The sequence below is a fragment of the Coenobita brevimanus genome, chromosome 13 (assembly GCF_032717465.1).
Source record: "Coenobita brevimanus isolate Jiangsu-jjx chromosome 13, ASM3271746v2, whole genome shotgun sequence".
Lineage (NCBI taxonomy): Eukaryota > Metazoa > Arthropoda > Malacostraca > Decapoda > Coenobitidae > Coenobita > Coenobita brevimanus.
In genome coordinates this window covers 18,746,161-18,761,228 of record NC_136966.1, presented here as the reverse complement: position 1 = coordinate 18,761,228, position 15,068 = coordinate 18,746,161, and the positions used below count along the sequence as shown (strand labels likewise).

Below are 15,068 nucleotides of genomic sequence, written 5' to 3'. Positions count from 1 at the left end.
TTGTTTTTTCCTTTATGAAACAGCAATTGAAAATTGCTGAAAATTGCGGTGTCCCAAATACCGTAATTTCACACTTGAATGACCTTCAGTTTTTTTCAATACACATATTTAGAAAATAATGTTATCACGATATGCACTTCCATGTTCATATATCTGTGATAGTTCTGGAGTAAATTGGGGTTGAAATGCATGATTTTTTGACATTTTTTTGACCTGTGACTTTTAAGAATTGGTCAAGGTCACTGAGACTGGGTCAGTGTAATAAGTTCGGGGTGTTTTACATTTTCAATAAGTATGATGAAAATCGGAGGGAGTGGAGATCAGTAGTAATAAACTCATACAAAAAGCTATATGAGCAAAACTTGGCTCTGAGTAGAACAGATGATATTAAATGGTCAGTTCTCCTTTCCGATTACTCTTCACAGGTTTATCCGCAGATCAGGTGACGATAGGATGAACTGTGCATGGTTACAAAGGCAGTGGCCTTCTAGTAATTACCACTCCATGGGGAACCATCGATACCTTACACACTGCAAACTACCCATATCTATTCTGAACTTCTGAATACCACGACTTTTTTTTTTTAATATTCTTGTTATCACCGAATGATTTTAATCAGCTTATGACGCAATGGCCGAACAAGATGAGTTACATATAGCCTACATTAACACTCTCAGACTCCAATGATTTACTCTCAGCATTATATAATTATCTGACATAGCCTACATTAACACAGTCAGACTCCTATGATCCATTCTCAGCTTTATATAGTTATTTGATATAGCCTACATTAACACTCTCAGACTCCTATGATTCACTCTCAGGTGAAGATGATAACAGGGCTAATGATACTTATATTAATCCTCATAGGGGGATAATCCTTTAATGTTGGGGTGGGGGATAATGCACAAGTTAAAGACAGTATAAATAGTACACTTCTGTACACTTCTACACTCTGTTCACATCTACTTTTTCATCGATTTATTTCCGCCACTGTTACATTATCATTACACACCAATAACTAAACTTTATTCTCGCTAAAACCAGATGATATTATTCAGCTGACAAATAAAAGATAGGCAAAAGATTCAATAGAATACTAATGGACAACGAAGGAAGAGGCACTCGAGAGTGTTGTAAGCCTGTTCGTGTCGTGGCATACTGGGAGGGAGGGTGTCGCAGTTGAAGATGGAGAACTGTATAAGAATCCAACCCTACTTCACCCACTTCGAAATGTAGTGGTGTGAGGCTAGGCTGCTGTAACCCAGGGTACATAATGAACAAACTGGAAAGATAACATGGAGTAGAATATGAGGGAAGCTGGCCTACTGTGGCGGAGGTAGAGGACTGGTGGTGAGATATGACAGAGAGAATGGAAGAGCATACGATAGAAAATGAAGTAGGACATGAGGGAAGGTGGATTAGAGTGGCCGGGAAGAGAGAGGGGAAGTGATGATAGGATATATAGTGAGAATATAGGAGTATATGAAGAAGGGTGGCTAAAATGAATGGAGAAATGAGGGAGAACAGTTTGGGGTGGTGAATAGGAGAGGAAGTAGTGATGAACTGTGATAGAATGGAGGAATGTATGAGGGAAGGTGGTTAGGAGTATTGAGCAACTATGATAGAATGAATGAAAGAAAAAGAAGAACTCGAGGTGGTGATGAGTTATTATAGGACGAATATAGGAGTATACCGTATAAGAGAGCAATTGCTCCCTTTCAGTTAGGCGATTTTTTCGTTTTGTTATGCTTACTGTTACTATCTATCTATCTATTGCCAGACGCCTCAATCCCGTTTGGGGTGGCCACAAACAAATCGCCTCCAAGTCGCCCTGTCCCCCGCCATTTCACTGCCCTGCTCCCAACTCACCCCTCCCTCTCTCATATACCTCTCCACCCCATCCCTCCATCTCATCCTCGGCCTCCCCCTCCCTCTTCCCCCCTCCACCTCACTCACATACACTCTCTTCGTCAGTCTTTCACCCTCCATCCTCTCCACATGGCCAAACCACCTCAGTGTGTTCCTCATAACGCTTCCTATCACATCCACATCCACACCACAACGCTCCTTTATATCTTCATTTGTCAGCCTGTCTCTCCACGTGACTCCACAGGCTCCTCTTAAATAACTCATTTCCACTGCTCTCACTCTTGACTTGTGTCCTTCCAACAATGTCCAAGCTTCACTTCCGTACGTTAGAGTTGGTATCACAATACTGTCATGTAGTAACTTTTTCACTTCCATGCTCACTTCCCTGATTCCTATCACTGCTTTCAAAGAACCAGCAACCTTTCTTCCCTGCTGTACCCTTTCAAGCACTTCACCCTCCAAACCTCCATCCTTACTCATCACACTACCCAAGTACTTAAACGTACTCACATTTTCCAATTCCTCACCATCCAACCTCGCTGTACATTCACTAACTTCACCTCTCTCAAAGACCATCACTTTACTCTTCCCTACATTCACCTTTAGGTTCCGTTTCTTACACACTCTCCCAAACTTATCCACCAAGCCTTGCAGCTCCCCTTCGTCTTCACTCAACAACACAGTATCATCTGCAAACAACAGTACAGGGAGTTTCCAAACACTATCCTCTCTCACCAGGGCCACTCCAACGAATGACTTAATTCAGGGTTGGAGAGCACGAAGCTTGAAGAGTTTCTTCAAAGGTGAGTAAATCCTCTATACATAGTAAGAAAAAAAAAACATTGGATTACTGGGTTTTAAATGTTACTGAGATATGACAGGGAGAATGAAGGAGTATATTAGGGAGGACAGGTGTGAGTTGTGAGGGGAAATGGTGACAGTGAAGCTTGCAGGCAGTTTTATCAAAGCCACCAGGGATGAACCCTGGCATTAGGAGTCTGGCAATACTGAACCATAATAGTAAAATGAAATGACAGTAAAACTCGTTAATATCCTTGTAAAAACTGTCGTTTTCTGGGCCACCGTACATAAATTTCGTCCCAAATATGTTTTAGCGTCTGAATTCATCATCATCATCATCATCATCCATTTACGTAAAATTCTTGCCATTTCAGTAAAAACTCTCACTTACCCCTTACGGAACTAGTAAGTATTATTTGGAAAAACTGTCAGGTTGAGCAGTATTCTCGTTGTACTGTATTATCAGGCTCATCAATACCTCTTCCCAACCATGATATTTCTGCATATACACAATGTCAACGAGGTAAAGTCGCCCGGCTTGAAGGTCTGAACGTGGGATTCAGCGCTGCTCGCAAAGTACTTCGCTTTATGAACCTAATCCTTGTTTATTCAGTAGTGATGTGATTGCCTTGGTCTCTACTAACTACATGCAAAGTTTCGGTTTGATTGATCGCCTCCAAATATATCTATAGAAAAAAAAAAAGAATGATGCGAGTCACGAAGCAGTAACATGGAAAGAATGTAGAGTCGTTGTATTATCTTTTGCCATTGATCTAGGTGAAATGAGCTGCAAAAGGACAAAAATCTGGGCCAGGTTATGGTGAAGCGACTACAGTTGACTCATGTGAAACAACGAGTATGTACATATAAAAAAGATATAAACAACTGTCAAACTTTAAGGTGTATTATGCATACCCTTTCACTTCGATTGAGGATTTCGATTTTCATCAGACCACCATATCTTTCTTGAATTTGGGAGAACCATTAACAGTGCAGGGAGTGTATCGAATTCCTCCAGTTGAAGATTCAGTTAAACGAAATATAGTGGTGTGGAGATAGCTGCTGAACGGTTACTAAGTCCATGAGGAAGAGGTCGTTGATCTGGCTTTCACAGCTCCATTAATTGTTCAGGTGGATGATTTTCTAGTTTCCTGTACCGTCATAATAAAAATAATTTCAGCATGTGGGTACAATTTACGTCCTCTAGCCTCCCACTTCCATGTCGTCCTTTTCCTGCTGGTTTCATGTAGATTTACGGTGGCATCGGCTCCTTCAAAACGCCTGTCAGCTATTACTTAGTGCCATGTAGCTTTGTGGCAGCAGTAACCTAGCTATAAAATATCTATGGACCTGTGACTAATTCTCACTCAGTATTTGCGGTAGCAGTGCAATCTCTCTCTCTCTCTCTCTCTCTCTCTCTCTCTCAACGTCCGTGTGTCATCAACCAAACAGCCAGCTGTCACCCCTGCCACATCTAACAAATTGCATGATATACAGTACGAACCCTGTCATATTTACCTCGTTTTCCCGCTGGTAGTTATGCCCTCGTAAATTGACCGCGCGCCATGGAGTTAGAAATTATGACAGACTTGAAGCTGTATATCAGAGGTGTGTGCCGCTGCCAGGCTGAAAATACCAAGGGTGGGTCTGGGATGAGCCAGTGTGTAACATGTCATATTAGAATCTGTCCAAAATATCTTGTGCTCCGTTGGTTAGATCACAGTATTGACGTCTTGTTCTTTGTAGTATATCACCATCGAGAAAGACTACATAACACAACAAGGAGCCAACCATAAACAGAAATGAAATGGTAATGATGAGATATTAGGAACTCTCAGTCATCTACTCCTTTCCCTCACCTCTTTACGACACGCAGGAATCACCGGGTAATATTATTTTCATAAACTGCAGGTGTGGATAATCCCTTACTGAAATATTCGAATCTGAACTGTATTTTGTTCACCTTAACTTGGCTGATATTTTCTTGTTTTTGCTGTTTATTTCAAGGGCTCCTTTAGCAGAATAAAGACAATGATACGGCTATACATTGTTATCGTTCCACTTCTTCGTGACTTACATCATAGTTTAGTATTAATGCACTGTTGCAATTCAGCATCCATGGTGTACCAGTGTCAGTTTTAGGCCATGTTAAAGTTAAAAGAATAAACGATATAGAGAACCAAAAATTCCACTGGTTTATTGATGGGTAAGGCAGCTCCTTAGCACTTTCTCATTACCTATTTATTCCTTCATCTGGTTTGTTGTTATATTTTAATGTGTTGTTTATGACATTCAGTGGCGTAGCTAGGATCCATTTTGTGGAGGGGTACATGTTGGTTGGGGGGGGGGGGCACTCGCTTTTCCGAGGGGGCCTGGCACACATATATGATATTCAACTAGAGTCATCATTAGAATGAAAACTTTATAGCATTTGTTGTATTTATGAACAACTAAACAAGTGAAAGAAACAAGTGTGATTGTTTAAACACAAACTAAATTATTCCTGTTGCATTCAGCAGTAATTGGCACAAATTAAAGATGATGCAAGAGTGAGCTGGATATTATTAAACTTTAGTGGATACTCCTGTGGAAGATTTTGACGGGTTGATAGGTGTAAGACCTGAGTTTCTGACGCAATAAAAACAAGATTACATTTACCCCAGTCAGAGACACGAGCCAAGTCAGACATTAGGTGTGCCATAGCTTGTTGGAGTAACAGCTGAGATGGATGCTGAGGGAGGCGAATGGAAAGGTGAAGGGTGGAATCATCAGCGTATGGGTGGATACGGTTAGATATACAGTTTAGAAGGTCATTGATGAATAAAAGGAAGAGAGTTGGTGATAAAACAGAGCCCTGAGGAACACCACTATTGATAGATCTAGGAGAAAAACGGTAGCCATCTACAACAGCAGCTATAGAGAGACCAGAAAGAAAGCTAGAAATGAAGGTACAGGTATTGTAGAAGGATAGAAACTGTAAGAGGGCAGTTTGGAAATTAAAGATTTATGCCAGACACAATCGAAAGCCTTTGAGATGTCAAGTGCAATGGCAAAGCTTTCGCTAAAGTCCCGAAAGGAGGATGACCAGGAGTCTGAAAGGTAGGGGAGAAGATCGCCAATGGAACTTCTATGACGGAATCCATACTGACGATCAGAAAGGTGGTTGTGATAGGAAAGATGCTTTATTTATTTATTTATTTTTTTTCGTGTGTGTGTTAAAAACAGACTCGAAAATTTTTAAGATACAGGATGTTAAAGCGGTTGGGCGATAGTTAGACCCTTCTTTGCAACAGGCTAAATGAGAGCAAACTTCCTGAAAGAAGGAAAGGTACAAGTTGATAGACAAAGGCGAAAGACTTTACCTTGGCAGGGTGTAAGCACAGAAGTACAGTTCTTGAGAACAACAGGAGGGAACCCATCATACCCATATACCTTGTTAGTATTGAGGCCAGTGGTGGCTGAAAATACTGCGGTTGAAGAAATTTTAATGTTAGCCATGAGGAAGTCAGAGGGGGGGGGGAAGTAATGAAGGAACAGCACCAGAATCGTCTAAAATGGAACTGGAGGAGAAAGTCTGAGCAAAGGGATCTGCTTTATCAGCAGAAGAAATAGCTACAGAGCCATCAGAGTGGAAAATAGGAGGGAAGGATGATGAGGTAAAGTTGTTAGAAAGGTTTTTGGCAAGGTGCCAGAAGGAGCAGCAGGAAGAACTCGAGTTGGAGAGTTCAGATAATTTAGTACGGATGAAATTATTTTGACCAGAGCAAAGAACACACTTAGCACGATTCTGGGCAGAACCATAAAAGAGTGAGATTCAGAGGTGGGCCTTCTCCTTGTTGTGGACAGCATTAGAACAAGCGTGATTACACCAAGGTTTCTTTGCATTGGTCAGAGGATATAAGAAATGAATATAAGCTTCCATGCCCGGGAGAACACTTCTGTAATGGGCAAGGCACACTCAGATGGCTCTCGGCCATGGAAACAATAATTATTCCAGGAAAAATCAAAGAAGTACTGCTAGAGGGCCTCCCAATCAGCACCTCCAACGTGTGACAACTGACTTTTCTTTGGAGAGTCCACAGGTCGTACTGGAGCTATAGGACAGGTTAAGGTCATAAGGTTGTGATCGGAGAAGCCCAATGGAGAGGAGAGATTAACAGTGTAAGTAGAAGGATTAGTTGTAAGGAAGAGATCAAGTATGTTGGAACTCTCTCCCAGGCGGTCAGGGATAAAACTCAGCATTCCACTCAAGTGTTGATCTACTGCTATAACTCAGCATTCCACTCTAGTGATAATCTACTACTACAGCTCAGCATTCTATTCTGGCATTAATCTACTATTACAACTCAGCATTTTATTTTAGTGTTATTCTACTGCTACAGCTCAGCATTCTATTCTAGTGTTAACCCGCTGCATTCCGGCAGATTTTTCACCAATGACCTCCCCCAATCCCGGCAGATTTTCAAAATTTTTGTTTTCGCTAAAACCTCCACTTTCTATGAGAAACATCTAAAATTCAGAGAGAAAGTGCTCACCTGAGCTTAGAAATGCTGGTACAGGTGACCCTACCCTCACCTGTACTGTGTTCTCTCAAGCCAGGCTCCAGAGAAAACGTTTTCTATGGGAGGGGTAACTATTCCAAACCACTCAGAATAGGTAGACAGTTATTTATTTAGTATGACTTTACATGTAGTACAAGAGTATATTGGTTTTCACACAGTAATGTAGGTGATATAAGCATTGTTTCACTCACCAAACACATCAACATACAGCACCCTCTTTGGCGACGTTACCTCCTCATCGCTTCTGCACATTTCTTCTTCTAGCACCACGTAAACTTTGTCCTCCACATTGTCATCGATTCGGGAATCACTCTCACCTTGACTTTTGTACCATGGTGCGACATCTCTTTACTGGCCAGGTCACTGGTAACAGGTGAGTTGTCGAGACAATGGCGTGCGGGAGGGGAGGTCACACGGGGTAAGGCATTGTCTCCGCCTGGCCTCGGGTTAAGGAAGGTGTCCTGCGTTTACGTACCAAAAATCAGGCGTGAAATTTGGAAAATGTGCAAATGACAGACCTCGCAATTGCAAAACGTATGGATACGTCTTCAGGTGTCACTGTGACAAAAGGTGGAGACGTACCCATATGTCAATGGGACGTCTCAGGTTAATCTACTGCTAGAACACAGCATTCTATTCTACTGTTAATCTCCTGCCACAGCTCAGCTTCGTATTCTAGTGTTAAGCTACTACTACAACTCAATGTTGAAAGGGGAAAGATGGCAAATTTAGGTCAAGTTAGTGTAAAAGTAGGCTACAGTACTATAGTAGATGGGTGGCTACCATTTCGCTTGGGAAGTATTACCATGAGAGTGAAGTGTGACTATTACCTTAGTAATTACAGGTCTTTCACGTTAATATGGCCCTGACTGTTTTTATCATTTCAAGCTTGTTTCACATATCCCAGTGGCAAACAAAGACAGTACAGCTATTACTGTACTCCCTCCACAATATGTTTACCCCCGATGTATATATGTCCCCCCCCCAATGCATACATGCCCCCACTAAAAGAGTCTGCCCGTCTTGGCTGCCTGCTAAGAACTCACGCAATAACGCCTTCGTTCAGGGGTGGGAAAGCGTGCTAGGTCAGCAATTTTAGTGGGGGCATGTATGCATTGGGGGGGGACATATATACATCGGGGGTAGACATATTGTTTAGCTCTCGCTGTTTAGGAGTAAGCCAGTGAAGGAATCTCAGGTAACCAATTAAGTCAGCAAAGTTGGTGAGTGAAAGCATTGGAACGCCATTCTTGTCTTCTAACCATTTCGTGCCTACCAGTAATTGGAGCATCTCGCTACTAGTTGCTTTCATGGCGGCGGCAGCTTCACGGAGCTTGGCATATTGCGCTGGGACTCGCAAGTCCTCATCTAGTTGGTTTAGGAGATTAATGAATCCCATGAGAGACACGGTATTTGAATGCTGGCAACAAAGGCTGATGAGTTCTGTACGAAAATCAGCAAAGTTACGAATGCTATCGAAATGTCCTGCACGGATCACGGATCCGATGTCCGATTTGCCGTGGTGCAAGCGACCTAGGAGGTAGGCTACTTTGAGCGATTCATCAGTGATTTGTCTATTGTGTATTTCTGTTTCGACTTCTCTGAGGAAATCATAGACAGACCAAGTTGGGTCCTGGCCGGTAAATTTGGGACGATTGGCATCGTCGAGATAGATAGACTGTGGAGGGTTGGCCATGGCTGGAAGTGCAGAAGTGGTGGCACGAGAGGTGTGGGAGAGAGAGAAGGTAGTGGGTAGTGGCAGTTAAGGGCGAGCAAGACGGGGTATGAAGGGAGGCAGGAGAGGGAAACGACAGGGGAAGGAGTAGAGGAAGAAGAAGGGAGTGTAGAGGCAGGGGTAGAGGAGGAGGTATCTGGATTTACGAGTGTAGGAGGGGGAGTAAGTGATTCTGTGGGAAGTGAAACGGGAGTCTCAGGGACAGGGCGGTGGTACTCTTTGCCACTTCGTAAATGAGTGATTGTGTTAGAGTCGGCAGACGGGGTAGGATCAGGTGATGTTTCCGGGCAAGAGGGCTGGTATTAAGCAGGTGACTGGAAAGTATGACATTTAATGCGGCAATGGAAGATGAGATGAAGGATGAAGATGGATACATAGGTGGAAATGTATAAATAACAATGAGAGAATGGAATACATGAGTAAGCGTGAAAATGAATGAAGGTGCGGGGATGGATGGTTTAAATAAAGGCGAAGGATGAGATGGATTATAAATAACGTAGGTGAAGATGAAAACGGGGTAATGGAAATGAGATGGAATATTTACAATATCCAATCTGTAGAGAAAATAGAGGATAATCTCTATAGAGAGGAAAGATATACTATAGTTACACAGTGGAGATGGGAGTGTCGAGATGTATGACGTGCAGGGGTGGCTGGGCGTAGCTGGGCTGGGGCGGGGCGGGGCGGGGCGGGGCGGGGCGGGGCGAGGCGGGGCGAGGCGGGGCGGCAGTGGAGAGACAGCTGGGCGGAGAGGAGAAGAGACGCCGCGATGAGTCACCGGCAGGGAATGGCAGTCTTTGGAGGTGCACGTAATGCAGACCAGATGTGGCGGTGGCGGGGCCGGTGGTGGGTGGTGAGGGCAGATGTTGGTTCAAGGCAGGTGTAGAGCTGTTGAGTTGCAAATGCAGAGAATGGTGGTGGGCAGGCAGTGGGCAGACAGTGATAAGTAGCACCGTGGGGCAGGAGTTAGGATGAGTGCGGAACAGGTGCTGGGAACAGGTGCAACAGGTGCCTAGGTCGGCGACGGTGACACATGCGGTCAGGAACAAGGCGTCTGGGTGGGGTTGTTTGAGAGGTGAGCACTGGTGAGAAAAAGTGTACACACAGTAAGCACAGCCAGGGATTACACCACTAGAGGCACTGAGGAGGTGTGAGGCTGGGAGATGCGAGACGTCGTGTATCTTGTGATGTCACTAAAAATCGGTGGAGGCGATCAGAATCTGATGGTTCGAAACACCGGTGCTACCAAATGTAACTTGCTATACTTTGGTGATAGAAACTCCGTGTACAAGCAGCTAGATAAGGAGTTTATTACAAGCTCACAGTAAAATAGTCTGCCCGTCTTGGCTGCCTGCTAAGAACTGATGCAATAACGCCTTCGTTCAGGCGTGGGAAAGCGTGCTAGGTCAGCAATTTTAGTGGGGGCATGTCTGCTTGGGGGGGGCACATATATACATCGGGGGTAGACATATTGTTGAGGGAGTACATTACGGTATGTATATATATATATATATATATATATATATATATATATATATATATATATATATATATATATATATATGGAGCCTCTGTGGTACAGTGGTAGAGTGTGCGTCTCGCACGCTGGTGGATGCGGGTTCGCCTCCCACCAGAGTTGTAAAAATTTTGGGAAGCTTTTACCGAGCCACTGACTGCTTTGGCGGACATAAGGGGTGCTGTGGTTGAACCAGTGTCGCATACTATAATGCTTGCACCCAGTTGGCTTAAGGCTGGCCGATTACACTTGGTTCACAGACTACACATCCAAAGCCACTACAACACTACAATCACACTCACAAGCTCTTCTCACCCTATATACAGTCTCTTCCAGACAGTCTAAGCCACTGGGTAGAGATACACTGGCTGTATCGTCCCTGCTTCGGTAGGGATAGGCCAGTCCTGCAGTGGACCTCAACGGATGATGATGATGATGATATATATATATATATATATATATATATATATATATATATATATATATATATATATATATATATATGCTGTATATACTTTTCCTAGCATTTCTTCGTAACTAGCATTGCATTCTAGCTTTAATCTATTATTACAGTTCGACAGTCAAGACGAAGAGATCGCAATTTTGGGCCAAGTTGGAATGAAACGAATATAGCCAACCAATCATCACCCTAACGAAGGAAGTGTTCAGCCACAAACACAGTCACTTCAATGTCTTTCTCCTGAGTTACCGTAGACAAAGTTCAAGGTAAGACTATTCCAAATCTTTTTTTTTTTTTTTTTTTTCACGAGTTTTCAACAACTGTTGGGATGTATTTAGCTGGTTTTAGCACTTGGTTTAGCTTCCAGTCGATACAAACATCAGCTGTACTTTGCAAGGAGGTGAGGCGTCATTTTTATCACATAAATGTATGTAAACATTTTTGATCCACAGTGAGATCCGCTGACGACGAAACAACCCCGCCAATACCAATACACCAGTCTTGTAGAGAAGGCTCTGGCAAGCAAGTAGTGTGTGAAGGTGTGTGGTATGTAGTAAGATTGGGAAGCCTAAAGGAACGATATGTTAAATCCTATGCCCTGAGGCGGACGCTTAAAAAAAATCATGGGAGTATACCAGATAGAAAGACAACCGCTAATTTCAGGCAGCCTAGGTCACAACAGCTGGATGCGCAGTGTGAGGTGGCATGCAGGCTGACCACATTTAAGCTTCATGTCAAGCGAAGGAGGGAACAGTACAAAGACTGATGGAGGAGATAGCACATAACAGAGGTACAGAGGAAACCCCTGGCCTCTATGCTCTACCAGAAGCGGCCCCATGCAGCATAAAGGCATGGTGGCGGAGGTATGGATGGCCGTAGAGACTGAGGTGAGGGGGTAGGAGAGTTCTGGGGTGTGGGCGTGGATGGGGGCAGGGGTAAGTCTCGTTTCCCCCTCTCTCCACGCGTTTGATCCTTCCGGAGTTTTCCATCACCGCCACCCTGATCCTCCGCTCCCAACCCTCCTGCTGGTCCCAGCCATCTTGATGGTTCCAGCCCTTCTGCTGGTCCCAGCCAGTTTTTTTGGTACGATGAATTTTACTTTGTTTACTGTCTTTCATTTTTTGAAGTTTTATTTGTGCCGTTATGAAAAATGATGGCAAAGGTTAATATAGAACTACACACACACACACACACACACACACACACACACACACACACACACACACACACACACACATACACACACACATACACACACACATACACATACACACACCATCATCGTCATCATCATCATCATCGTCGTCGTTCACACACACACACACACACACACACACACACACACACACACACACACACACACACACACACACACACACACACACACACACACACACACACACACACACACATACAAACACCATCATCATCATCGCCGTCGTTCACGGACACTCTCTCTCTCTCTCTCTCTCTCTCTCTCTCTCACACACACACACACACACACACACACACACACACACACACACACACACACCATCATAATCAACATCACACACACACACACACCATCATAATCAACATCACACACACACACACACACACACACACACACACACACACACACACACACAAGGGTAAATGGATCAGCAGTGTTCAATAATTAAGCGAGAGGGGTTGGATGAGAGAGGGGGTGTAAGAGAGGGCGAGATGGAGACTAACAGAACATGAAAACTAAAAGACAACCTTTCAGAGAGAGAGCAAAAGGGAGAAGGAGTGACAGTTAGAGGAGGAGGAGGGGAAGGAGGAGGAGGAGGAGGGGGAGGAGGGAGAGATGAAATGAGTAAAAGGAAGGGGCAAGGTGAGAAGATAAAAGAGAAGGATAAAAAGAGGGGAAAGGTATGGAGAAAAAGAGGAAGGGAAGGAAGGAAAGAGAGAAGTAAAGGAAGAGGCATGGATGAGGGAAAATGAGCGAATGGGGAAGGTAGAGAAGCAGGAAAGGAAGGAGGGGGAGAGGAAAGGAAACAGAGAAGTGAAGAGGAAGGTGAAGGAAGGAGAGAATATGTGATGAGAGGATTGAAGGAAGGGGAGAGGAGGGAGGGAGGAAAACGGGGTGATAGGAGAGAGAGAGAGAGAGAGAGAGAAGGGAAAGGGGAGTGTGAAGTGAACAGGAAGCTGGAGGAAGGGGGAAGGAAGGAAAGAAAGGGAGGTAAGCGAAAGAAATGAATGACTACAAAAGAAGGGAGGGGGTGAGCTGAGAGTGAGCGAGGAGGAGAGGGAGGGGGAGGCGGGCACAAAAAAAAAATAAATAAATAAAATGGAAGAAGAAGCAGCAGTAGAAGAAGAACGAAAAATATAACTCGACCTAACCTAAACAGGAAGTAAGCCTTTTGAGGGTGATGATTTTTTTTCTCAAAATTTATTCTTGCTAGCTCCAGACGATTTTACGAAGTTCAGAAAGTAACTGTTAATGTATCTTAACTAATACGTTCCTTACTTTTTCATCTGGGGTCATTCTCTTGTCTGTACTTATTTTGTTATATTTTTAGATTTTCCTGTGTGTTTATGCTTCTATGCTCTCTCTCTCTCTCTCTTTCTCTCTCTCTCTCTCTCCTTATAGGCAGTATTTTTTTTTTTTAATTTATCCAATTCTCTGTTGATCTACATTTTCTCTCTGTTTATCTTTATTTATTTATTTATTTATTTTGTCCGATTCTGGGCAAGGGCTTCAGGGCCTATTTCTCGGGGGCAGTGGCCTATCCCAAGTCCCAGAAGTCCTCCACATGTCGCCACTTCTGCGCTAACACCTACCATCCATATTGAATACATGCTAGGGCTGTCTCATACATGACTGGCGTATTGGTATTGGCGGGGGTACTGTTACATGTCGGCGGGTCTTCTAGTAGATGTGAAATTCAAATCTTTAAACTGTTCCCTGCTCCAGCCGGGATTCGAACCTGGGTCCATTAGGACTGCAGGCTGCCTATCTACTGATTCAGCCACCGCCTCCCCTGCCAATCTATTTGCCTTTAAGTTTATCTAAACGTTTGTCTGTGTGTCTGTCTGTCCCTCTATCAAGCTATTTCTCAATCTATTTGCCTGAGTACTTACATAAGTATATATTTTCCTGTTTCCTCGTCTGCCTATTACATTTCAAAGTCTGTTATAAAATAAATAATATCAGAATTTACTTTCATATGATAAAAGCTCACTGAACGTCCCTCTTCCCTGTTATTCATCTCATTAGGCTTGTAACTCAATTTAAGACTAAACCCTACTTAGGCTCATCATGTGTGTGTGTGTGTGTGTGTGTGTGTGTGTGTGTGTGTGTGTGTGTGTGTGTGTGTGTTCACCCTCGAACCACGTTCACCCACTACACTCCCCAGATTGTTCTTTAACTTCATCTGTGATAGGCTTACCTTTTTTGTTTGCCAGTGTTTCTTTTCCTTTCATTTCCTTGTTCCTACTCCTTCATCTCATTACTTTGATCCTCACGCATCCTATTCACCTTCATCACCCTTTCCTTTCCCCTGATTGCCATCTCCTTCAACCCCTTCTCCTCCTCACCTTCTTACGTAGGGCCCATCTTTAAAAAGGGTGATAAATCAGCTGCGTCGAATTATCGTCCGATAAGTCTAACGTCAATAGTAGGAAAAATGTTAGAGTCAATTTTGGCAAATAAGATTAGAGAACATTTAGAAAGATTTAATCTTATAGACGAAAGTCAGCACGGATTCAGGCAAGGACGATCCTGCCTCACAAACTTGTCATTCTATTCGGAGGTCTATGAGGCAGTAGATAGCGATAAAGCTTACGATGTTATTTATCTGGACTTTAGTAAAGATTTTGATAGGGTCCCACACGAAAGGTTAGTTAGAAAGGTTCGAGCACACGGTATAGACGGCGATATCTTAAAATGGATAGAATCCTGGCTGAAAGGACGAAAGCAGAGAGTATTAATAAATGGAACTAAGTCGGACTGGGGATTAGTAACTAGCGGTGTACCACAGGGTTCAGTACTCGGTCCCTTATTATTTATCATATATATAAATGATCTAGACTTAGGAGTCAATAGCAACATCAGCAAATTTGCCGACGATACAAAAATAGGGCGTATCATTAACT

At 43.4% G+C, this 15,068-nt stretch overlaps 1 protein-coding gene across 1 annotated transcript in view; it reads left to right on the top strand.

Annotated features, from left to right (window-relative positions):
• Positions 1-234: 234 nt before the first annotated feature.
• LOC145415014 (roundabout homolog 1-like) overlaps positions 235-15,068 on the top strand; it is a 160,472-nt gene continuing 145,638 nt past the window's right edge. Inside the window, exon 1 of the mRNA XM_080284431.1 lies at positions 235-238. The gene's annotated coding sequence lies outside the window, so the exon portion shown is untranslated. The remainder of the gene's footprint in view (positions 239-15,068) is intronic.